Source organism: Rhinolophus sinicus, chromosome 18, assembly GCF_057876585.1.
Source record: "Rhinolophus sinicus isolate RSI-liver-muscle chromosome 18, RSI-T2T, whole genome shotgun sequence".
Classification (NCBI taxonomy): Eukaryota; Metazoa; Chordata; class Mammalia; order Chiroptera; family Rhinolophidae; genus Rhinolophus; species Rhinolophus sinicus.
The window spans coordinates 25,707,188-25,735,047 of NC_142518.1; the positions used below are offsets into that span (position 1 = coordinate 25,707,188).

General features: G+C 35.7%; 1 pseudogene; it reads left to right on the forward strand.

The window, feature by feature from the left end:
- The first annotated feature begins 12,204 nt into the window (after positions 1–12,204).
- On the forward strand, positions 12,205–25,091 carry LOC148754582 (sperm-associated microtubule inner protein 5 pseudogene; annotated as a pseudogene).
- Positions 25,092–27,860: the final 2,769 nt, after the last annotated feature.

Here is a 27,860-nt window from a genome sequence, read left to right on the forward strand (position 1 = left end):
AGGGTTCTCTTTTGTTTTTCACACTCTTCTTCAATAATTCTAGTAATACATATTTTACTATAATGTGACCCATTTCATCCAGCGTTTTAAATTTTTATCACATATTTGTGTTCAAAACATCATTCAAAAATTAATGTATATGTTTCTTTGTTTGTTTTTGTTCTGTTCCTATACTTTATAGTTAGGCTTTCTCCTGTTTCCTTGATTAGAATGTCTAATAATATTAGATAATATTTGTATTAGGGTTTGATCAGAGAAGTAGAACCACTTAGTGATATAAAGAATATTATACGGATTAAACCTTATGTGATAGCGCGAATTGGTTAAGCATTCTATGTAAATCCATTCGCTCTGACTCTGGAGCCTGTCCTGAAATCAGCAGGGCTGGCAGTCAGAAATGGGAGATGATGTGAAGTGGAGAGATCAAAGACAAGCTGGAACTGGCAAAAACAGGCTACAATCCATCTACCAAAATGAATTTAACACCACACTAAAAGGATTGCACACCATGACCAAGAGGGATTTATTCCCAAAAAGCAAGGATGGTTCAACACATGAAAATTTATCAAGACAGTATACCGCATTTACAGAATGAAGGATAAAAATGACATGAGCATCTCACTGATATGGAAAAAAAGCATAAAAAATGTGCTCAATGGAATTCAATACTCCATAGAAAGCTTAAAGAAGACATTAGATAAAACTGAAGTTGGTTCATAAACTGAAAATAAATCCGAAAACTACAATGAGTTTAAATGAAAATATGAATGCTAAAGGAATGAAAAACAAAATGAACACTCACATTCATTTAATAATATTGTCAGAAGGTGAGAATAAAGTAAGTGCAATAATTATTTGAAGAAATACTTGAATATTTTTTAGGCGTGAAGTTAGAAATAAATTATCAGATTGATATACATAGCATCCCGGGTTAGTAAACCAAGTATATAACAATACATCTGTATCAGACACCTTACCCTCAGCTGTACCCTTCCTTTGTTTCACATTAAATCAATGTGGAACTGTGGTGCACAAGCTGACAGTTTCTCATTATTCATGATGCCACTACACATACCCCCTACCTCTCTAGTCACTGCAGCAGGTGAGGATACTAACAAAGCAAATTCTCAGTGCCCGCCCATGCTGAGGTCCTGGGTGAATTAATTCTCCTTTCTTCAGATTCCTTCCCCATGACTTCGAGATCCAGTTTATAGGACTGCTAGGGGTCAGGTCTCAGCTTGATTCTGCATTTTCACATTGGATCATCCTCCTTCCCTGCTTCACTGCTTATGCCCTGCAATCCTGTTCATTTGGATTGTACTCTAATTAAATAATGGCACATAAATGCTTGGTTTGTGGCTCTGTCTTCTGAGGCTAAAAATCATGTGGTGAATCACAGCATATTAGTGACAAAGAAGAAAATCTAAAAAGCAACCTGGAAGAAAGACAGAATACCAAACAAGAAGAGCAATTAGACGGGTAGCAATCTTCTCATCAGTAACCAGATTCCCGAAGATAACTAAAAACAAAAAAACAAAAATACCCTCCTCAAATTGCTAATGGAGAAATCACTCTTAACCTAGAATGCAATACTCAACCAACCATATGAACAGATGAAGGAAATGACATTTTCAGACAAAGATAGAGCTTTCTATTTATAGACCCTCACCAGTAGAACTTACAAGAAATCGATTTCTTACTGAAAGGAACTGAATCTATAGAGAAGGAGTGGGATTAAGGAACAATATTGGGCATAGAAATTTACATAGTGAAACCCAAAAAGGATTAACTGTTAAACATCATGTAATTGTGTGGCTAATTTGGGAGCTGAGTCAAAATTAAAGAGCCATTAAAATCTAGACAATAATTACGTGGAAGATGATATAAAATACAATCAGAACAAATGCTTGGAAATTTCTTTTTTTTTTTTTTCTGGACGGGGTAGAGGTGCTCAGCATAAGACTGTGATCATTCCAGTAGGCACGTTAGCATTTCAACTACTAAAAACTTAGAATTAAAATAGATAACCTCCCAATCTCTTGAGGGGAAAATATAACATTGAATGAAAAATGCAAATTTCAAAAGGAAATATACTATTAATGTAAAGTTAAAATATACAAAACAGGAACATTGCTCTGACTGCAAACAAATGTCTTGATTTGTAAAAAACATGGATGCTAGAGTACAGTCAAACTTTAGACAGTTTGCAACACTGAGCAGTAAGGGAAATGTCTTGGAATTTGAGGGCTCTCAAAGTGGATTGCTAGTATCATTTTATTTCTAAAACAAAAATATATCCATCAAATATGGGAAAATCACATCTGAATCTGTGTTTTGGATAGTCTAGTGATACTTTGATGTCTTTTTTCTAAGTTTGAAATAGTTTGTATTTAGTGAAAGTTTTAGAAAATCGTGGTAGATTCGTGTCCTTCATTAACTCCTTGAGTCTTGGATCATGCTTTCTCCTCTTCTGCTTTTTATTTATTTATCTCTAGTATATAACCTTGTAAATGGAACACAATATGTACACATTAAACATATGTTGACATGAATAATTCACATGAACATGCTTTCCAAACTAATGCCATTATCATAAATAGAAACTCCTCACAAAATAGCATATTTTCCTTCCAAGAAGCGAACCACTATAAATTATATAACATTCTACAGTGTGCCTAAAAATTAATATTTGTGAAAATAATATGTACCACATTTAGAAACCTATCTTAAAGACTATTAGCAACACAAGGCATATTTGACTAGCATCATCATATTTGGTAAAACTTGTTTTGAGAGATGTCCTTCCAGAAAATTGCAGACTGTGGCATTTTCTGAACTGTGATTCTGACATGAATCCTGTAAACCTATTTTTTTGCAAATAAACACTAGTGAAAGTGTCATAAGGTAACAGTGGTGGGACCAAAGCATTTAGGAATAACTATTTATTTGTGCACAATTACATATAACTTACATGAGAGACTATTAAGTATTTGGCATGCAAAGGCAATCTATTAATGTAAGAGTGTAATGTATAAAAGAGGCGAGAGTAGATGCACAATTGTTATGACAGAAGAAATGGTATCAGAATTGTACCTGAGATCCCATTACAAAGCAGGCCACTTGCTGGGATAGAAAAACAAGATTTCTGAAGTGTGGGAGGCGAAAGGAAAAATAATGGACATGAAATACATGTTTTAACAATGAAAATGAAATTACAAAATAATAGTTTTCATTGAAAATAGTCCCTTTCAGTTACTAAGTCTTGCTAGAATATGTCTAACCAGATCATTTAGTTCCCGTTTCAACCCATTCTATACATCTGATTTGGTTAGTTGTTTTCAAAAACTGCAAAATTTGCAGAATATACAAATGGAACATTAAGCCTAATGTTATTATGAGATTGAGTAAAATCTGTCATTATTCAGTATGCTCATAACTAATTTCATAGTATATGGAGAAGAAACAATTGAAATAATGTATGAAAATCCATATGTTATACAAGTTTAACTGGGATACCACATTACAGTAATTCTTTGATATGCATTAGAGATAGATGGTCAGAAGACTTGAGAGAATCCAAAATCAGACATCAACCTACTGTGGCATTAATTTTACTACTGTTCTTTAAAAGTATGTGAACCTTTCTTCAAAGTCTATTCTAAGGGAAACTCTCTTTCATTGTCAGCTGTGATTTCCATACACCTCTTTTGTAGACACAAGGAGAGAACTGTCTGCAAATATCAGAACATCCTTCGAGTCCACAGAGAGATTCCTCGAGAACAGTCTACAGACGTAGCAAAGAAACATGAGCTGATAGTACACACAACGCCCTGGCGTTCATGCATACAGTGTTTCCTTCAACTGATGTCCCATGGATGTTTAAGATATGACTATATAGGGAAAAGAGATGAAATCTTGAAACTGTACAATGATTCATAAATAAACATATAGTTGACAATGCCTATAAACACTTAAACTAAATCTTTCATTTGTGTTTTAGATTTTGGCAAAAGTTTCAAGCCCAGAGAAAAGTTGAAAGTTGAAAGGCCACCATAAAAAATACATACATTAATTTTTAATCATCTCTCTGTCTCTCTGTCTCATCTCTGTCTACACACAAACACACACACACACACACACACACACACACACACAGACACACACACAACACCTGTCTTTTATGGAACAACCTAAAATTAGCCTGAGGACATGATATTTTACCTCTAAATGCTTAATTATGCCTCTTCCTGTAATAAGGATTCAAACCCATATCACAGTTACCACACTTTAAGAAAATTAGCATTAATCCAATTATATTAACCATTATGCTAAACGGGAGCAAAATCTACCACCCCAAATATGACTTTCTGGCATATTATTTTAGGCTAGCCATTTTTAAGAAACAGCAGACACAGGAGGAACTCTGAAAACCTAGAACTTACGCTTTCTTAAGGCACATTTCCATGTATAAGGGAAATCTCCACTTGTGAGGGTGTCTCCCCTCTGTACCAGGGAGAGTGGGATGACTACAGCTCTTATCCATGGAGAAGGCCAGGACCTCAGTCTGCGTAACAACCTTACCCTTGTTCACTGTGCTTTCCTGCTAATTTCACATAACTTCCTTGGTCTTGAGCTGGAGATGGTATTTAAGGTGAGGGCCTGGGCCATTTCTGGGAATTACTCAGTTTCCCTGCGTCTCTCCCTAGTATACAGGAGGTGTCCATGTTATTCAACTTCAGTTTTTTTCCTGTTAATCTGTCTTTTATTACAGGTGGGTCTTAGCCAAGAACCTAGAAGGGGAAAGGGAAATTTATTTTTCCATTCTCACAAACTGAATATTTCCTCATTTCCCCCCAAAATGTGCTGTTTTCCACCTTGATTCAATCCACTTCTGCCTTCATATTTTGCTCTGATGGCTCTTGAGTCTTCCGTGATCTGGAAGAGTTGATCTAACTGTCCTGTCCCTTTAATGGCATTGGGTCCTTTGCAGAGTCAAGGCCAGTTGCTCTTCAGTATGTTTCACATTCAAGGTTCATCTGAATGTGTTTCCACATTTAGATTCAGATGAAATATTTCTGGCAAGGACAGCAGATGGATGATGATGTGTGAATTCCTCTGCATCTCATCAATAGACACATAACGTCAGGTCATAACACTGTTAGTGATTATGAGGTGACCACCAATCTCTCTGTTGTAAAGGCACATTTTCCATTTGTAATTAATAAGGATCTGAAGGATTTTGAACCTCCTGCTCTCCCGTTATTTACCATATGGTTTCAGTCATCGATCCTTACCTGAACATACAGAGGGTGCCAAAAAATGTATACACATTTTAAGAAAGGAAAATACTGTATTAAGATTGTAATACTCGATATATACTGATAACAAAAGATGAATACAAGTCACTTTTGACTTCTGCAATTACAAGAGGGGATCAAAGTGGTTACCATCAGCGTAATGTTAATACAATTTTTTCCTTAATATGTGTATACGTTTTTTTGGCACCCTCTGTCTTATATCAGGGATTACAAAACAGTTCAGTTTCTAACTCTGGAATTCTTTCTATATTAATTTTCTGATCATTGTTATGATATCATTTGTTTAAGAGATCATTTCCTACTTTTTCTACCTCCTGTCTTTTCAAAATGACTGTGAATACTTCTTATACATGGGTATTTTTCATTTTTAATGTATTGTAATTCACCACTGTCATTATTCTCGTTAATGCTAAAGTTCCACCAAATTTATCTATTGGACACACCTTCAAGCTAGCTCCTGAGTCCTTTTGCTATGGGCTCATTTGCGTATGAATACTTCTTTACTTTCTGGTTCACCTTATGTTTTCTCTGACCTTTCAAATAATCAGCAGAATCCCCAAGGAGCTCTGGCTCCTTTTAGCAAGAAATGATATTTCAAAACCATGATCTCAGTGCCAGTACTCTTAGGTACTGGCAGGTCAACATGTCAAAACCCCACAATCATGTCTCACTCTGTTTTTCAAATTCTCTCCTAGTGAGAATATAATTGCTACAGTGAAGTGTAGTTTATTTAATGATTGACACAATTAAGGGAGGGTTGTATCTTCTGATACTGCATTATTTTTTTGTTTCTGTAGGACCCCTCTTCCCCTTCATTTACTTAATTCTTTCTCTTTGTTTTCAAAAGTCCAGGGATGTTTACTCCCTTCTCTGTTGCCCCTTTCCCCCAGAAGCGCTGCCCTTCTAAGACTGTTACCTCCAGACCCGCATGTTTAGGTTCCTTCCTTTGGATACTCAGTAGCCAGTGATCTGATCCTTCTTGCCTCACATCTGCTCTTGGTATTTCCCCCACTCAAAATAAGACCTCGTTTTTCTAAGAGAAATTGATCTGTGTTCTGTCACCTGTATTTTCCTGCTGCATGCTTGTGATTTTCAAGCAGTCTCATCTGACTCTCCCATTCGGCCTGGCCTCAAGGCAGGTTCTGCTGGTTTCAGATATTTTCCTAGTATAGTCATGTGCCACATAACCACGTTTCAGCCAGTGACGGATCCCGTATACAATGGTGGTCCCGTAAGATTATAATGTAGCTGAGAAGTCCCCATCCACTAGTGACTTTGTAACCACTGTAAGGTCATACTGTAATGCGTTATGCACGTGTTTGTGGAGATGCTGGTATCAACAAACCTATTGCACTACCAGTTGTTAAAAGTGTAGCACATATGATTATGTACAGTGCATAATACTTGATAATGATAATAAACGACTATGTTACTGGTTTATGTACACAGTTAATTGTTATTTTAGGTTGTTCTCTCTCTCTCTCTCTCTCTCTCTCTCTCTCTCTCTCTATATATATATATATATATATATATATATATAAAGTTTCCCTTATATATATAAGTCTCCCTTAAAATAGCATGCTGTGTTACACCAGTAGCTGTCTCTTGCATCTTGTATTTACCACGTCTCTTGATTGCATCATTTTCCCTTGTGCTTGATTTAATCTCATTGGTTGTATGCAGTAATGTTCTGTACCGGCTCATAGCCTAAGAACAATAGCTTATACCCTATAGCCTAGGTGTGCAGTAGGCTGTGCCATCTAAGTGTGTGGAAGTGCATTGTATGATGTCCACACAATGATGAAATCACCTAATGATACATTTCTCAGAAAACATCTCCTCCATTTAGCGATGCATGACTAATCACAAATTCATATTGTAGTATTATTTGACTTTCAGTTATGCCGTTGGCGTAAGTTTTGGGTGGTTCTATTTTGTTGTTTTTGTTGTTGTCTATGGGTTTTAGTGCTGTGTGGAAATATTAGGAGTTAAGAAGCTGCTATTATCCTATAGAAACTCAGAGGTCAGAAACAATCTTTCTATGTTTGAAATTGTTTTGTGTTTCATTTAAATAAAATTTGTTTTTCCTTTTGATCTATTCCTTATTTGTAAGGCAGAAGGCCTTCGAAAATACATGCAATATCGTTTTATTTTAAGATTCCCAGTAACTTAAGGCTTAATTCTAGCAGGGCTCATGCCCCTTAACCAAGTTGCTTGACAATTTTGAGTTCACTTGAATGCTCTGAAATAAAGTTTTACACACAAAAATGAACAAATAAAAGTGTAAAGAGTATTTTTTTTCTTAGTTTTTGGTCTAGCACTCCTGAGTTAACTAAGAAAATAATCGCTTTCTTATGTGCCTGCTGAATAATGATGTGTTAGACATCAAAAATTAATTTTAGTCTGTTTCTCATTTCTTTTCCTGTTTGGTCTGGTGTTCAGCTGGTTAGGCTGTCTGTAATCAGATGCTTGCATTCTTTTTAACTAAGAAACAGTAAATCAAGTGAGAGTACAAAAAGGAAACAAATGGCATTGGGTAATGATGAGATTATCCAATTAAACAGAAGAGGAAAAAACCTAGTAGTTTATGAAAGTCATTTAAAATTTCCAATCAAAAATTGCCAGTGAACACTTAAAGTTTAATGAGTATGTTTTCCATTATGTCAGCCAGATCATTAATGATCAATTGCCCCCTTTCCCCAACTGGTTTTTCAATCTACACTCTTATTATAGTGCTTGTTGGTAGAATTACAAAAAGAAGAATCAAGATTATATTAATCCTGCTGTAGACCACTGCTATATCTTTCTGTGTACATGTGCTTTAAATGTAAAGGGAACAATGGGAACTTAAAGTTACAATAAAACTTTTTATCAACTTGAATCTCTGTCCACATTTCGGAATGCTCTGGCAACCTTAAAATGGAACATGTAAAAAATGCTTCATTTTTTCCCAAAGTAGTTAGGCTTAAATATCTTCATGTTAAAGCAGACCATACTCTGTTTTAATCATTCTCTAATTTATTCAACACAATTTGTACTGAAAGTTTAAAATGTGAATGGTTATATGCTATAAGCTAAATATACATTCTTAAGTAACATATATTCTGTACCTACCTTTCCAAAGCTTACAGTCTGGTGGAAAAGCAACATTGAAACAATAACGATACTAATACATGCAATTATATATATTGACAATTGTTTCACATTAAAAAAAAAAGAGATATGTTGAGACACATAAATATAATACTGGTCACGATTCAGATTTAAGGTTGGAGAAGATCTCTTTCATGAAGGGACCATTTCACCAGGTCCTGACAAGATGGGTTAGCCAGAGGAAGCTACCAGGAGAGAACAGTTATGCAGGAAGATAGGTGATATGGCACGTGTCCAAACTCAAGCATCCCTACTCTCTACATTCTAGCTGATTGGCAAGAAGAAACAGAAGAAAAACAAAAAGAAAATAGGTCTATCTACCAGAGTAGGTCATTGGTTTGTTTAATGTTCTAGCCCTTTGGGTAAAAAACAAAGAACCAGTCTGATAAACTAAAATTTTAACACATCATCCACTTCCAAAAGTAAGCAAGGCTTATTCATTCTAACCAATTCATAAACTATCCTCCTCCCTTTGGAGGTGTTGTATGAGGGGTTAGGAAAGGGTCAGATAGTGGCCTTGAATTACTTCCCATGTAAGCAACCTACCTGATTTCAAGCAAATGGTTTTTCAGCAAGGAACATACGGAAGCATTGCTCACCTCCCTGATCCCTCCCCTAATATGTCTGCAGTCACACCCACTTCTCCTTCCTGTCCCACTGAAGGAAGTAGTCTTCCTCATGACTATAACAATCCTTCCATCTGTTTTGGATTCCATACATTTTCATTTCTTCAAGCACCTTGTTTTATCTGATTCATATATCTTTACCTTCTCCCCCTCTGTTGGCTCTTTTATCCTCAGCATTTAAGAAAATATTGACTTAAGCCACTCAGATCTTCAGGAGCAACTCTCCATCTAATCTGCATCTCCCTAACCCCACCATCATTATCACCAGAAATCTCACTATTCATTTCATAACCCTCATAACAAAGTTTCTTTTGAAAAGTTATCTAAATTCTCTACCTCTACTTCTTGATTCCTATGCATTTCCCAACTCACTGGAATTTAGCTTCTTCTCTAGTCATTCCATTGGAAGCAACCACTAAAACCACCAAACACTTCCACTTTGTGAAATCCAATTCAAAGATTTTGGAGATCATTTTACATTACCTCTGAAACCTTCTACAATGATGTCCACCTCCATTACTCTGAAATTTCTTTCTCTCTTGATTTCTATAACTCCTTTCCAGATGTCCCTTGTTTATCTTTGTCCTGCTACAATGTCTTCTTTTGATGTTTTCCAGAGCTTCCTTCTCAAAGCTTTACAAATGTATGTATATTTGGAAATGAAATGTTGTTCCTATGAATGCTCCCAATCTTTTCTCTCTTCCTATAAAAGACTCTTCTGACTTCTTTATCCATTCTCTCAAAGGATTTGGACAGCCTAATTGTTTGACTTTTGTGAAACATTAAATTAGAAAGAGGAAGAAATAAACAATTAAGAGAAACATATTACTGCTTAAGGAATAGATATGTGTATTTTCACAGAGTTTTTAAAGAGGATTATAGAGACGGTTGGGGTTCTAATGAAGAGTTTGGAGGAGATAAATTGAGATTTTATGGGTAAAAGAAAGTGTTAGGGAAATAAAATGGCATTTTAATAAGGGTTTCTCTAAACTCCATATATCTTTGCCAATGTTTTATAAGCACAAGAACTCTATTTTGAAGTTCATTTCATTTATAGTCTGTGTTTCTTATACTAAAACACCATGGTCAGACTAGAATATAAGTTTCTATATTCAATTGAGTTATCTGCAAATTAAAATATAGTGATGAGATGGGTGTTTCATTTTGTAAAAATTCATTGAGCTGTGCACTTATGATTCCTACATTTTTCTGTAAACTATACTTCAAAAATTTTTTTCTACTTTTTTTCTCATGATGACTCTCTTCCAAATCTAAATGTCCTAATCAGATTTAACTCTTGAGCTCCAGACATACATTTTCAACTACTTACCAGCTATCTATCATTATGTACCATAGGCAACTAAAATCAAGGTGTTCAAATGAAAAACCTGCTCTTTTTCCTATTTCTGTAAGCAGAACCACCATACAGCCACCCTTTCAGAACAGATTTTCCTTTTCCATATGATAAAGTTCCTGAGTCAGGCACAAACTACCATATTTTGCCATGTGTGTTTTTAATTCTTTTATTTATGCTTATGAGTTAAAAGTGTAACTCTAGGAATCAATAACGATATCTGTGTGCAAAATAGTACCCTGGAATATGATAACCAGTTTTGTTGAACTTACGAGGAACTTGGAATGACGAAAAGTTCTTGGCCTTCTATGATGTGTAAATATCATAAATTTGTTACCGGTACATAAAATTTCTTGTACCTTGTATCTGTTCCTGTGTTTTGCAATGATTTGTTACATAAAATTTCTTGTACCATAATATGTCAAAAAACAAATGCTGAAATTCCTTTATAATACAGAAAATAAGTACCCCCTAAATGTAAACAAATAAAAATTTGAATTAAAAAATTACAATGAAGGATTTTTTCCCTGAAAGTTTGGACCAAGAACGTGGGTGTACAGTATACACAGGAGTGCATTATATACAGCAGAATACGGTACAACCACGCCCTCTTCCCCATACACACATCTACCATCTTAATTGGTCCGTGCAACATTTCTAAGCCACATACTATACTGCTCTGATCTCACTGAGGGAAGTTATGCATTCCACTTTCTATTCTTCTCATTTCTTCCACAGGGATCCTATTAAAATAAAAATCTAAATATAACCCTGTCCCTTCAGTCTCTTCAGCAGAGCATAATAGCAGCCAATACTCACATAACATTTGTACATGATAGAGGCTATTGTAAAATATTTGAAGCTATTAACTAATTTAATCCATAATAAAACTTTATAATGGAAGTATTATAATGATCTCAGTTACACAGGTATAAATCTGAGGCACAAAAAGATTAAATACCAGGCAACAATGGGTAGAACTTGGATTTTGGAACTGAATCTATAGGACTTCAGAAACTTGTTAACTACATTTATTGTGGTAATCACTTCACTATATACGTATATCAACTCATCATGTCATGCATCTTACATTTGCACAATGTTTTTTGTCAATTATGCCTCAATGAAGCTGGGGAGGAAAAAGAAATTGCTGTTAGCCAGCTCTCAAGATCTGACTCTTTCTGACCATCCTTTTATTGACAGTCTTTGAATTTCATGAAAATATATGTTTTATGTCTTTGAGACCTTTCATATTTGTTTCCATTCACCTGGGATATTCTTCCCATGGCCATGTCCACACCAACCTTATCTATCTGGTTAACTCCTCTTTTAAAAAGGAATGTGTATTACCTTCTTCAAAACAGTCTCCTGACATCTCTGTATTTATCTAATGAGATACGAAGGATAGATCTCTACCAGTTACTCATGTGGCTAATCACTGTTTCACAATAGGCACTCATACACTGCATGGTACAAAATGTACACACATTCTACTTGTTTACTAAACTGATGAATAAGCACAGATCCAGAGAAATAATACTTATGTGACTGACTGATGGTAAAATAACAATAACTCTGCTTTGGTGATACTCTTTTCTTATGGAGATTATATGACTAATATATTCAGAGCATCTTTTAGTGTCTGGCACATAGCACGAGCTCTCAAAATGGCAATAGAATAATTATAATAATAACTGAAAAAGACCTCTAGGAATCCTAATTCTACTTTGCTTCCTGACAAAATCTTTGCATAATGGATTTATGGAAAGAAAATGAAAAAGAAGAAAATTCAGAGCAGGTAGGTTAGAGGTGGGAAAGAAAAGTCAAGAAAATTTCCAATAGGGATAATTCAAAGTGTAAGCAATACTAAGAGGATAAAATTTGGAATAATGAATGCAAGATATAAAAAGAAGAAGAAAGCTTACACTTAATATTCAACCCAGAAGTTGTATCAGAGAGCCCTTCCATTTAAGTGAGCACTCAATCGCTGTTTCATTGATTGGTTGATTATTTGTGACTAAGTACTAAACTCTTCAGCAGATAACCTGAAGTCTGGTTCTTTGGACAGAGTAAGGGCTGAGAAAAAGATGGTCTTCTTAGGGTCTTCTGAATAAGTCTAGAGAGACAATAACACAGACGCTTTTCTTTCATGAACATGTACTTCAACCTCTTCTCTTAATAAGCAGGCACCTGAGTATATGTCAATCTGCCCTGGATCCACTTTCAGCACTGAGGAAGGAGGTAAATTTACTGTGGAAGGTAAGGAAAGGTGCTGGTTATTTGGAATCTTTTCTTCCAGCACCTCTTTAGTAGTTGGATATTCCATGTCCACTGTAACTGTCTAGCCAGTTTTGGACTTCCTCGTCTTCTCTTTCCCAGCATCCAGAGTGTCTCCAGCAGTTTCCCAAGCTTGTCCAGGGTGAGGGACATCAGCCACTTTGAAAAGCAGCTCCAAGTATCAAAAAAGCATTTAAAAACTAAAATTTACTTGACAACAGAGAGTGCTGAGGTCCACGTTTTGGGATTTTTTTTTAATACTTTTTTTTTACTGAGGTATAATTGACATATAACATTGTATTAGTTGCAGGTGCACTCCATAATGATTCGATATTTGTATGTATTGCAAAATGATCACCCCAATAAGTCTAGCTAACATCCGTCAACATACATAGCTGCAAAAAATTTTGTGTGTGTGTGATGAGGACTTTTAAGATGATAATTTTATTTTAATTGAATTAATGATTATTTGAACAAGTATTAAGTTTATCCTGTTAAAGATCTTAGCTTCAAAAAGAACACAAGCGGAGAATTAAAAAAAAAAATCAGTGTAGCCTGGAAGCTCGGCCAAATACATCTAGGAAATCAGGAGGCGACAGAGGCAACAAGCAATATTCCCCTCATATTAGATGCTAGGGGTTCAAAGAGGAACAATTGTACCAATGTTGTATCACTTCCAGTTCTCTTGTAAAAAAACAATAATAACATATACACACATACAAATACAAATATAAACAAAAGAACTTATTAGCACAGTCAATTATGCTAAAGATATTTAGATTCTTGTAAATAAACTATTAAGTGTTTCAGATTGAAACCTGAGCTTTACTTGAATCCACAAAGGGTGTCGCCTTGTATTTATGGATTACATACATAGTATGTGTTAGCAATGTCACCTGATTTATAGTTAGAATTTTAATCATTTTAAAAACTCAATTAGATGTCACTAATAAAAATTATCAATTTTAGAAGAAAGGCTATCCTGGGTATGTAAGTGCAAAATTGTTGTCATAAGACATTAAACTAGAAAAAAACATGATCCCATCTTAAAGAAGTATTCCATCTTATTTGATGAATATGTTCAAGTACAGATTTAGGCAGAAATGGGAAAAAATGACTTTAGAAGAATATTAGAAAGACCCTAAGGGTTTTTCCTATTTTATTTTCTCTTATTTGTTTCTGTGTGTGTGTTTGAGTTGGGTGTGTATGTACTTATACTCCCTGTCGCAATTCTTTGTCAATGTATCTCACTAGATTAAAAAAATATACATATGAAAAAAATATTTTAAACCCATCACAAAGTATAACATAAATTTGAAATGAATCATGCCTTACCACAAAATGTGTACAGATCAGAAAACAAGTCTATAACATAGTGCATAAATGATACCCAAATTGTCCATTATCTTTTGTATTGAAGAAGATAATGGATCCAATGTTGTCTCATGGCAAATATAAGGGCTGTTTACCATCAGGTCCAACTCTCATCTGTTTTTAATTTTATGTTTACAAATAGCTCTGGCAAAAATCGCTAAGTGACTATGAACATTCATAACATTTCTCAAACCACATTTCATATTCCTAAATTATTGAATCAATGCAAATCAGTGCTTACTAATGCTACCCATTCCTTGGGAATTTTCCTTTTTCATAAGCATTAATTTTAACCAAAATAAAAGTAAATACAATCTGTTAAAGCTCCTAAGAGGAAAAGATTTTCTTTTCCCCCTAACTTAGTAAATCCATTGCAAATAGAAGCAATATTGTGACCTAATATAACCAGTGAGCAGAGTACACAGTGTTGACTACTCCACAGATGCCCATTTACTTATCAGTAAATCAATGTAATTTACACTGTAACCCATGGTGTTACTACAGTCACAGTGAAGACTGAAAGGCCAGCTTTGTTCATTTTGCTAGATCCCCTAATTAGAAGACAAAATATCGTTTTAATGGTAAAATAATTAATGGAGAGCAAATTTTAACTGCCTCATGATCACTTCTGAATGTTTTATGTTTTAGAATTTTTTAAAGGACACAAAAGCTGCATAGTACGTTGAGACAGAACACTTATTCACTTCAATTCAACAAAAATTTTAGATCCTATTAAATTCAACTAATTGTGCTTAAGTATTGTGTAAATGTACCAATAAAAAAATGTAGAAGAGTTGCCTACAAAGAGCTCACGGGATAGAATATTAGTATACATAAAATGACTCTAAAGCAAAGGTTAATGGAATAAAGGCTATGTGAGAATTTCAAATTGCTAATATAGATAGATGATGGAAATACTTCTTTTGCCTCCTGAGATTGCAAAAGGATTCATGAAGGAGAAGGTTGTATTTGAGGGATCCTTCAAACAGACAACTCTTTGACAGAGGTGAAGGAAAGAGCAATGTAGAAAGAACCACTTAAAAGGCATAAATACTAAAAATATAGGTGTTTTCAGGACATAGTGTGTCATTCTCTGTGCCTAGATTACCACGGGGGGAAACAGAAAACGAGGCATAAAGGCAGATTGCACATCACTGTATTTAGAAAACGACAATTAATTGTGTATCGAGGAATAAGAAAGCAATATTATTCAAGGAAGATAGTGATATGGTCCGAATCAACCTCAAGATTATTCTCACACCGGCACTTACGGGATGGTACTATGAAAAGTGGGCCCTATTTCCAACAACAAAAAATTATAACTGGTGAAAATTGTTTTTTAAAAAGCACTTAAAACCCCTACTTGTACAGCCAGAGGCACCATCCTAAGCGCAGCAGGCTAAGAATCCTCCTGTCCCAGGGCCCTTGCCCCAGCTCTCTCCTTAGGTGGAAATTCCACACCAGGAGAAACAAATGGGGAAGATCAAAAGCTATTGCCCCACCCAGTGCCCTGCTTGTAAAGCAGGGCTATCATGCCAGTCCCCAGCTCCAGAGCAGTGGCACAGAGCTGTCACCCAGTGGGAAGAGATTATCAATAAGAACAGAGAGATTAGATTCCAAGTTCTCCCCAAAGGAACTGACTTTATTTGAAACAGATATTGAGAAAGTCCAAGACTAAGGGTGCTCTCAACAACAATGGAGATTCGGGTGGTAAGCAAATAAGAAGCTGGTAGCTCCATGAGAGCTTCAAGCTAAACCATGTGCCAGCTGGTATACCAGAAGAACCAGGGAAAGAGACATCCAAGAAGAGCCAGAACAAACATCAAACTCTGACCTCAAAAACTACCTCTGTAAAGACTCCTTAATTTAATTGGCTATTGTCAATTAGAATGTCCTTAACAAAATGCTAGCAAACCACATTCTGCAATATATAAAAAGGATCATACACCGTGATCATGTGGGATATATCTCAGGAATGCAACGTTAGTTTTAACATATGCAAAAAACAAAAGACAAAAACCACATGATCATCTCAATAAATACAGGGAAAACACTGACAGTATTTGACACCGCTTCATGATAAAAAACATTCAAAAACAAGAAATAGAAGGAAATTTCTCTGATAAAGTAGCTATGAAAATGTCACAGTATACTTAATTGTGAAAGACTGAATGTTTTGCCCCTAAGATCGAGATGACAAGACAAAAACTGTCACTCTTACCACTTCTATTAAACACTGTACTAGAGGTTCTAGTTAGGTTATTTAGAAAAAAAATGAAATAAAGGCATCCAAGTTGGAAAAGAAGTAAAACTACCTCTACAGATATAATCTCATATACTAAAAATCCTATGGAATCCATTAAAAATAATTAGAACTAATAAATGAGGCCACTAAAGTTGTAGGGTACAAGATCAATATAGAAACATCAACTGTGTGTTTTATATACTAGCAATAATAAACCATTCTAAAATAAAATTTATAAAATAATTTTATTTTCAATAGTATCAAAAAAAAAAAATGCTTAGGAATAAACTTACCAAAAGACTTATAAAACTTGCAGGATCCTTTATATTTCTGTGGTGTCCTAGGAATGTGATTTCTGGGTAATAAGGTAATTATATTTAACGTTTAGAGGAACTATGAAATTATTTCAACGTTTATCTGTACAATTTTACATTCCCAACAGCAGTGTATGAAGGTTCTAATTTCCCACATCCTCACCCAAACTTGTTATTATCTGTCTTTTTGGTGAAAGCCATGCCAGTGGCTAATTTCTCCTCTTTCATTTCTGATTTTGTATGAGTCTTTTCACTTTTTTCCTTGGTGAGTCTAGCCAGGGGTTTGTCAGTTGTATTAATCTTTCCAAAGAACCAGTTCTTTTTTGCATTAATTTTTTTCTATTGTCTTTTTGTTCTCTGTTTCATTTAGTTCTGCTCTAATTTGTATTTCCTTCCTTCTGCTGACTTTGGGCTTCATTCATTCTTCTTTTCATAGTTCTTTAAGATGTAATGTTATGTTGTTTATTTGGGATTTTTCTTGTTTCTTGAGATAGGCCTGTAATGATACAAACTTCCCTCTTATTACCACTTTGGTTGCATCCCAAAAGTGTTGATATGTCATGTTGTCATAATTGTACACTTGAAACCTATATAATTTTATTAACCAATGTCACCTCAATAAATTCATTTAAAAAAAACAAAATGAAAGAAACACCGAAAAGAAAAAAAGAAGTATAAAACTTACAAAGATATCTCTCACTTTTTGAAAGTTTGCATTATGACACTTCACTTTTACAAAAGACCTCATTAGTACCTTTTTTGGCTAACCAAAAGAAATCTGGAGAGGATTTACGAAAACAGGCAAAACACGACAATAGCATTCAGTGTTTGCTTTGAAGCAAGTCATTCTAGAGGCAGCACACACCCTGAGACACAAGACTGTCACTGCCAAATTTCTTCCTGGGAACTACACTCAGCATCTCAGCATCAAGCTACCATAAGCTTTGAATTGTATCATGAGCATCTGCGCTTCATCTCAATTTCTTTTGTGTATCCATTAGCAAGATGTCTCCTAAGGTATCAGAAAAGCCTGAGAGAGCACACGAGGGTGTTACGCTTAGCAAAACACTGGACGTAATTAAGCATTTCAATCATGTGCAATAAAATAAAAAACATATAAATTAACAATAATTGCATCTTCGCTTTATGCTATTTTGGTTTATGAAAGATTTCATAATGTTCTACTTTCTGATAGCAGGGGAAACCAGTACTCTGAAAGAAATTAAAGAAGTAAATAAATGGAAAGACATCATGGAGCAGAAGACTTCATAGTGTAAACCTAGGCATACTTCCCCAAATTTATCTATACCCTAAACACAGTTACTACCATGTTTCCCCGAAAGCAAGACCTAGCTGGACCATCAGCTCTAATGCGCCTTTTGGAGCAAAAATTAATATAAGACCCGGTCTCATATTATATGTTATATAAGACCAGGTCTTATATTATAGTAAAATAAGACTAGGTCTTATCTTAATTTTTGCTCCAAAAGATGCAGTATAGCTGATGGTCCAGCTAGGTCTTATTTTGGAGGAAACACAGTATCAAAATCCCAGCTAGCTCCTTTGTAGAAATTGAAAAATTGACCCTAAAATTCACATGGACATTCAAGGGATCCAGAATAGCCAAAACAATTTTGAAAAAAATCACAGTTCCTACTTCAAAACTTAAAGTTGCAATAATCAAGATAGTTTGGTATTGCCATCAGGCTAGACATATAGATCGATGGAATAAAATAGAGTCCAGAAATAAATCTTCACATTTACAGTTAATTTATTTTCAAAAGGGCTGCCAAGACAATTCAATGGGGAAAAATAGTGTTTTCAACAAATGGAGCTGAGATGACTGAATATCCACATTCAAAAGAATGAAGTTGGACCCATCTCTCATGTCATATACGAAAAAATAACTCAAAATGGAAATGTAAGTGCTAAAGCTATTCAACTCTTAGAAAACATGGGGTAAATTCTTGTGACCTTGGATTAGGTGATGGTTTCTTAAATATCACACCAAAATGAAGGCACAAGCAGCAAAAGAAAAATAAATAAATAAATTAGACTTCTTCAAAATAAAAGACTTGTGCTTCAAAAGGCACCGTCAAGAAAATGAAAAGACGGGGCTGGCCTGGTGGCTCAGGCGGTTAGAGCTCCATGCTCCTGACTCCGAAGGCTGCCAGTTCGATTCCCACATGGCCCAGTGGGCTCTCAACCACAAGGTTGCCAGTTCAACTCCTGGAGTCCCCCAAGGGATGGTGGGCTCCGTCCCCTGCAACTAAGATTGAACATGGCACCTTGAGCTGAGCTGCCACTGAGCTCCCGGATGGCTCAGTGGGTTGGAGCGCATCCTCTCAACCACAAGGTTGCCGGTTCAACTCCTCAAGTCCCGCAAGGGATGGTGGGCTGCGCCCCCTGCAACTAGAAAACGGCAACTGGACCTGGAGCTGAGCTGCGCCCTCCACAACTAAGACTGAAAGGACAACAACTTGACTTGGAAAAAGTCCTGGAAGTACACACTGTTCCCCAATAAAGTCCTGTTCTGATTCCACAATAAAATCTTGAAAAAAAAAAAAAAAAAAAGAAAATGAAAAGACAACTCACAGAATGGGAGAAAATATTTGCAAGTCATATATATATGATAAGGGGCTTGTATCTAGAATATATAAAGAACACTCGCAGATCAATACTAGACAAATAACCCAATTAAAAACGGGAAAAATATCTGAATAAGCACTTCTTTAAAGAATATATACAAAGGGCCTGCCTATAAGCACATGAAAAATGCTTAATATCATTAACTATCAGGGAAATGCAAGTTGAAACCACAATGATATATCACTCCACACACACTGTCATGGCTATCACCAAAAGACAGATAATAACAAGTTTTAGTGAGGATGTGGAGAAATTAGAACCTTCATACACTGCTGTTGGTAATATAAAATTGTACAGATACTTTGAGACAGTCTCACAGTTCCTCTAAATGTTAGATAGATAGTTACCTTATTACCCAGAAATCCCATTCCTAGGTATATACCAAAAAGAAATGAAAACATATACCACACAAAAAATGATATGTAAATGTTTATAGTGGTATTACTCATAGTAGAAAAAATAAAATATTGTGTATCGATGCAATGGATTACCACTTGGCAATAAAAACATATGAAGTATTGATACATGATACAACATGGCCAAGCCTTGAAAACATTATGGTAAATAAAATAAACTAGTCACAAAGGACCACATTATTCTTACATTTATATGAAATGCCCAGAATAGGCAAATCTGTAGACAAAAAGTAGATTTGTGGTTGTCAAGGGCTGAGGGAGCTGGGGAAAATAGGGAGTACCTACTAATAGACACAGAGTTTCTTTTGGGGATGATGACAATGTTCTAAAATTGATTGTGGTGATGGTTGCACAACTGTGTGAATATATTAAAAAGGATTGAATTATTCACTGTAAATGGGCTAATTGTATGAGATATAAATTATATCAAAATAAAGCTATTTTCTTAAAAAAGAAGAGTATATTCTACATCAATGTAGAGCGTGAGGGGGTAAGCTAGTAGGAACAGATGCCATGAGAACAGTATGCCTTTTCTGATAAGATACATTGAAAATCTGACCTAGGCAAATGTAAGCAAAGTAACATGAATCAGACTCATCTGGTTTTTAAGAGATAAAAGATGTTTCTCCTTTGAGAAATCAGAAATGACTGTGTACTCCACTAATTTTCCCTATACAAAATATCGCATTATTATAGGAAAGAATCTGTGCCTCTCATGATAGTTGGGTCTTTTTTGTTTTGTTTTACTTTTATTTATTGAAGTGTGTTTCTCCAGGCCCATCAGCTCCAAGTCAAGTAGTTGTTTCAATCTAGTTGTGGAGGGTGCAGCTCACAGTGGCCCATTTGGGGATTGAACCAGCAACCTTGCTGTTACCGGCACTGTGCTCTAACCAACTGAGCTATCCAGCCGCCCCCCCTCTTTAATTTTTAAAATTCACAAAGTTTTGGTCTGTGATTATCGCATTATGCTTGCAATGTTACAGTGGCTGATTCTTTTATCCTATATTGTTGCACTTTAAACAACACAGTATTTTGGTTATGTTTCCTTTCGCAATCCAGAAATAAATCTAAAATTTCACAGTCATGTTCTTTTCACTTGATTACTCAAGTACTAAAACATAAACTTCCTTGATATTTCAGTAAGAACAAAGTTTGCATGTTTCCATAGTGAAAATTAAGGTCAAAATTAGATGTAATTGAAGTTCAGAGAAGATGAACAAAAGGATGCAGGCCTGGAATAACTTATGAAGAAATATTAAACAAGGGAGGCTAAATTTGGAAAGCTGGGAATAGCAGATGACTAAGTGGAAGCATAATTATATACAAATATTTGATAGATGTCAAAGGAGAGAGAAGTGACACATTGAAGGCAAGAATACAGAGAAATAATTACCAATGTCATTTTGTTAAAAAAAGGAAAATCAAAATGAAAACTAAAAGGGGAAGCTAGTGGAATAATCTTACACTGAAAATTTTTGCTAGATTACAAAGTACCAGAAATGTTTTTATTGGGTGCTGGTATGAAGAGTCAAAGTGATGGTAATTACCTTTAAGACACACAATAGAAACATGTTCCCTGTTACTTTAAGAAGCAAAAAAGGAGGCAGTTGAGCAAAGAGATGGGCATTCTACATGTGGTTTGGGAGACATTAAACAACCACAGCAGGCTCTTTTTCATAGCCACATCACCTAATGTTGATTTCCATAGCCAGAGTAGAATGGATAATTGGAAGATGCTGATTTTCCTACAGTAATGTAATCTCTTTTATCTAAGAGTAAAGTGAGCTCTGGAAGCATTACTTGGAACACATGACGTTCATTCATTACATTTCACTTGAAAACTGTAATAATGGATTATGTAATTTCCGTTGTAAATCTGTCTCTCCTCATACGGAAAAAGTATATGCTATATGACAAAGTGGGACTATAGGGAACTTCCAAAGGTGTTTGAATATTAGGTGTTTTTCTACACTGATCATTAACTTTAGGCAATTTGCCAATCGTCTTCTTTTTTATATGAAAATGTCACTTTGTCCTTGACCTTAAAGAGATGTTATTCCAGTGCTTCACACTTCAGGGAATAATAATAAGACAGTTACAAGCAATCATTGCTAGACTAGACCAAGTTCCCATTGAATGATGGTCACTGAATTTTTATTCCTTTGCTTCATACTTTAACTTCTGCCGTCAATCTTAAGTCACCCTTGTTGTATTGATACACTTCATTATATTTCATTGATTTAGAATCTTAACCTACCTCACTCAACACTTATTTAGAAAGGATGGACTTCAAGGATGAAGTCTGAACAAAATCTTTAAAATAATTCATATAAAAAATCTTATTTTATCTGGCAAAGAACTGATGGGAATTTTATTATAGGGAAAATGTAGTGCTTGTATCTTTAATTGCAATAGTTTGAAGATCTAGTTGACTGCCTCACACAAAATGGGAACTTAACAAATATGTGAATAACTGAATAAATGGAAAAAAAATGGATTTTAAGAAAATATACAAGTTGTAGTCATGGTCGAAAAATTACATCTAACCTATAATTTGTATATTAGAATATTATTAGCTATGGCAACCAAAAAAAAAAAAAAAAAAAAAAAAAAAGCCATGCTGCATCAAAACTGTAAAACACCTAATGTTGCATGCTAAGTTTGATATTCATGGATTTTTAAAGTAGATGAATATCATGAGTATTAGGGGAAAAAACAAAAATAGAATGGTATGGATTTTAAGAGAGAATTTTGTTTCAATAATGTGAGTATGATCTACAATTTCTAATGATGGAGATCAGTAAGAATGTTATAAGGTATTTGATGGTTTAGAAGTGTTTAGTGACCTCTGAGAAGACAGACTCACAAATTGGGGGAGACAAAACAGGAATAAGTAAGTTAGATTTTCTGTTCTAGCCAAGATAGTATAACAAGGATTAGATTTACCCTCTGGAACACCTGAAAAATGGAAGGAAATAAGACAATAGTTTGAAAGACACTAGATATCATGCAACAGAGATTGATCCCTAAGAGATAGGAAGTAGGTGAGCCTTACAATTGCTTCACATTGCTTGAGTTTCCAGGCCACAGTTCAGAGAGTGGGAACCCAAGCAGAGAGCAGTGGTCTCACTAAATAGAGATTAAGCTTAGACACTCCAAAGAACAAAATGGGTAGAATTCTCAAGACAGAGTACCAGAGAGGAGAATGATGTAAAAAGAGGAAATTCTAGAACCTTGTAGCCCAAAGGAATTGTTCAGCTGATTATCGATCAGTTTATGTATGTGAGTGCTTTATTAGAGGCCCAGAATGAAACCACTTAAATGGATTATAGATAACAGTGCCTGATACTCACAGGGGGCATAAAATAGTAACTTTTATTGTCAGCCAGACTGTAAAGCCTCAAGATTCACAGGGCATTGGGCAATTTACATGTTAGGGTCTTGCCTTAGTAGTGGGGAATATTTAACCATATAACATAACAATATAACAACATTTTTACCATATAAGAGCGGACTACATTATTTCTTTCTATCAAATCTTAAAAAGGACCCAAAAGGATCAAATCATTTCCAAACAACTTAACAGTGTCCCCCGCCCCCCCAAAAAAAGAGGTAAAAACATATTTGCAAAAAATGGAAAATTATCCAACACCAAATAGGTAGAACTTACAATGCCTGGCATCCAAAAATAATTTATCACGAATCATCCTAGTAATGACTAAGTGAAGCAACCAAAGTCAACTCATAAGCTACACAGATGTTAGAATTAGAAGAAACAAACATAAAAACAATTCTTATAACTATACTCAAAATGTTCAAAAAGTTAAGTAGAGACATAGAAGATATTTTTAAAAATCCTAAATCAAACTTCTAGAAATGAAAATGTCAAAGTGTAAGATGGAAAAAAACAAACCACACTGGATAGCATCCATGACATATTACACACTGCAGAAGATTAGTGTACTTGAAGACTAAGCAAGAAATATTATTTAAAATAAAATGCAAACAAAAAAGAAAATTTTTTAAAATGAGCATCAGTGAGCTGTGAGAAAACTTCAAGCAACCTAATATATATGTAACTGAAGTCTTGAAAGAAAACAGAAAACATGTTTGAAGACATAATGAGAACTTTTTCCCAAATTTGATGGAAACCATAAATCCACAAATGCAAGGACTTCAACAAACTCCAAGCACAAGAAACATTTTTTTAAAATGACAAGTAACATCATATTCAAATTGCTCAAAAACAGTGATAAACAGTAAATCTTAAAAAGGAGCCAGAAAAAAAGAGACATATTACACACAAAGAAACACAAATCAGTGTAAAATCAGACTTCTAATCTCAGTAATGCAATTGAGAAAAGAGTTGAGCAGTCTCCTTAAAGTATAGGAAGAAAACTGGTCAAACTAGAATTCCATACACAGCAAAAACATCTCCTTAAAACAGGCAAAATAAGGACTTTTTCAGTCATATGAAAGATAAGTAAATTCATCACCAGCAGAAACAAACTACCGGAAAAAAAAAAAAGGGAAAAAATAGGTGACTCCTGGGTAGGTTGAGCAGACAAAAGGGAGGCCCAGATGCCGGGCTGAGGCCGAGCACGGGCAAAAGGCCTAGCTGAGCTGCGATCCAGGCTGGCCCAGAGAACAAAATCAGGAATCTTCCAAGACCTTCCCGAGACAGCTACCAATCACACAGTGGCTTCATTCCATACCTCAGCTGCCAGGAAACCTCCAGCCAGGACATGTCCCACTGTCTGAAAACCTTCCAGGAGAACACACTGCGATATAAAGACGAGGTGGAAGAAATTTTGCTGCTCGATGGCCACTGCCCAGAGACAAGTCCGTCTGCTCCGAGGAGAGGGTCCTGTAGACACTGTAGCAGTGCTACCCGCAGTACCACCCCTCGAGTCTGGAATGCAAATACATAAAGAAACCCCTCCAGGAGACCCCGATCCCTGGCTGGGCAGGTTACCTGCCAGAGCCAAGGTCACTGAATGAGGCTATGCCACATGGTACACTGTCATGGCCAGAACCTGCTACAAAGACTTCCTGGACATCACGGAGCAGGCCAAGAGAGCACACCTGAAACCATATGGGGAAATATATGGAGTTAGATCCACGCAACCCCTTCCTGCTCCTTCTCCAAAAGTTTTGCAGCACGCAAGGGTGCTGTTGAAATATCCAGACTTCTCTAGTCTACATGGTAGCTGTTCTGCCCTTGGAAGACCCCTGATAAGGGACACCTCTGGGGGCTGTCCTCAGAGGCCAAATATGTCATGTAACCGGAAGATTTATCTGGAGTCACTGTCCTCAGACAACTATGCAGAAGACTAGAAGTGGACAGCCTCCCAAGGAGAGGTGAAGTTTAGGGCATGCTCAAAAGCTCACCCTTCTCACATGAGAATCAGCCCCTCACCCATAACCCAAAAAGCACTAGGGAAATTTTATAACCTAAGAATCCTTTTAACTGCCACCTGCACCCTGACTGCTTGACAACATGTTGTTAATGATAAAACCTTTTATTGTCATGTAGCAATAGAGAGGATATTCCTCAGGGGGGGAAAAAAGCCGAGAATTTTCTTTGGGCAGAAAGAAAATTACACCAGATAGAAATAACTTTCTACATAAATAAATACAGAATAGTGAAAATGGTAAGTATATGGGTAAATATATAAGTTTTTATATATTAAAGTCAATTGTGATGCAGTATTTAAGCAAACATAATCTTTTTAAGTAGTGTAAAATTTATTATAGAAATATATATATATATACACATATATATTTATATATATGTGCAAAATGTATGTCAACGGTAAACAAAGTTTGGAGAACTCAAAAAGAAAACAGAAAAAAATAGAGACAAATCAATGAAAATAAAAGCTCATTCTTTAAGACCAGTAAAATGTATTAACCTCACGCTAGTCTGATCAGGAAAGAAAGAGAAACAACAAAGACTGCTAAAATCAGCAATGAAAGAGGTGACATCATTACAGATTCCACAAATATTTAAAAGATAACAAGGAATAGTATGAATACTTTACAACTTTAATTTTGACAACAGAGATGAAATAAGATACATTCCTTGACATACACAAACTAACAAAGTTTACTAAAGAATAAATAGATAACCTGAAATACCTGTATCTACTAAAGAAATTGAATTTGTAGTTAGAAAATCCTTCCCACAAAGAAGACTCCAGGCTTGGATAGCTTTACTGGTGATTTCCACAAAACAGTTTAGGAAGAAAAAGTACCAATCATACACACACTGCTTCCAGAAAATAAAAAGGATGAGATGCTTCCCAAATCATTCCATGAAGCCAGCATTGCCCTAATAACAAAGTTAAACAACATGCAAGAAAAACAGTCACCAGATAGCCCTCCTAAACAGTGACGCACAAATCTTTTTGGAATATTTTCACAAACCTATATTAAGTAGTACAACCACTGGAACCCATGCCTCCGGGCATGAACTGTAAACCCTGGCACAAAGAAAAGTTACCTTCCAAGTGTTTGGCAAAGCACGAGAACAGGCTTCTGAAGTTCCCCTGCTCCCTGGATGGCCGATGGTGGATACTTGTGCAAGAGGGGCTGGACAACTGCAGGACGGGCTGTCCATCTTGAAAAATCTCATCACTCATGGCCCTATGGAAGGTTTTTCTCACCATTATTGCTCATAGAGTTCCCCCACCTGCTCCCAAAAAGAGTCAGGTAAAGCTGCCCAACAAGGCAGACCTGTTTTCCACACTCTCACCAGCCCAGCAAGCACGGAAGGCATTCGTAGAGGACATCGAAGCCAGCCTGACCAAGCATCCCTTGGCTCACTACCCGAATCTGGAGGACGTTCTGCCTGCCGACCTCCTATTAAAAGTGCTGAAAGTGCTTGATCCTCACAGGAAGCTGGAGGACACATGGGCCTATTGTCAGGGCACCAGAAAAAGAAGGAAGTCCCCTGCAAAGCTCTGTGAAAGACGTCCTACCAAAGTCTACCTGGACCCTCCCAAGAAGACTCCTCTGTCACAGACAATTTGCTTGATGAGAAAAAGAAAGAAAGAAAGAAAGAAAGAAAGAAAGAAAGAAAGAAAGAAAGAAAGAAAGAAAGAAAGAAAGAAAGAAAGAAAAGAACTCAAGCACAAGGATTTTCCCAAAAGTCTTCCTCTTTGCAAAAAAATACCAAGAGTAGTTCATAAATTCTGCAAGTGGGTTGATACTTTTGGAGAATTAGGCATTGATGAAGAGTTCATCATGAAACAGCCTGACTCTGGCCTTGAGGGCAAATCAACCAATGATATGGGCAAAAAAAAGAAAGTAAGCCAGGTTCCTTCGGATGTACAGTACAGCATAAAGCTAGGTCAAATAAAAGAGAGAAAATTCTCCCTGCAGGGAAAAAACTGAAAGAGGAAACTCCAGAAACCACATGATTTTTATAAACCCAACCTGGTGAAGATGAGGTATGGAGCTAAGAAATGACAAAGTTTTGCTTGACCCCAAAGTCTTACTTGAAGCTCAAGGTGGGAGAAGAGAGAGGGCAAGGAATTGAAAACCTACCTGAAGAAATAATGACTGAAAACTTCCCTAACCTGGTGAAGGAAACAGATATATGAGCCCAGGAAGTGCAAAGAGTCCCAAATAAGATGAACCCAAACAGGCCCACACCAAGACACATCATAATTAAAATACCAAAGGTCAAAGGCAAAGAGAATTTTAAAAGGAGCAGGAGAAAAGCACTTAGTTGCCTACAAGGGAGGTCCCATAAGACTGTCAGCTGATTTCTCAATAGAAACTTTGAAAACAAAAATTACAGGAAAATTTCAGTTATGCTATTTTTATCATACGTTGCAATTGAATATATTTAAAGATTTTCACCATATTCATAAAAATTCACCATGAAACTGTTTCCATATCATCTAACACAGGTGCAGAATGGCAGGGAGCTTGAAGTCCCAAAAACCTAGTGTGCAAAAATAGATGTGTTAGCAAAACTACCCAGCAACATCAAATATCCTCACATATCTATTCAAGTGCAATTAATCTTTGCATTTCACAAATAATAATTAAAAATTCACTCATAAATTTAAAATAAGAAATCAAGCAACTTCTTTACATTTCTAAAATAACAGTGAAAACTACC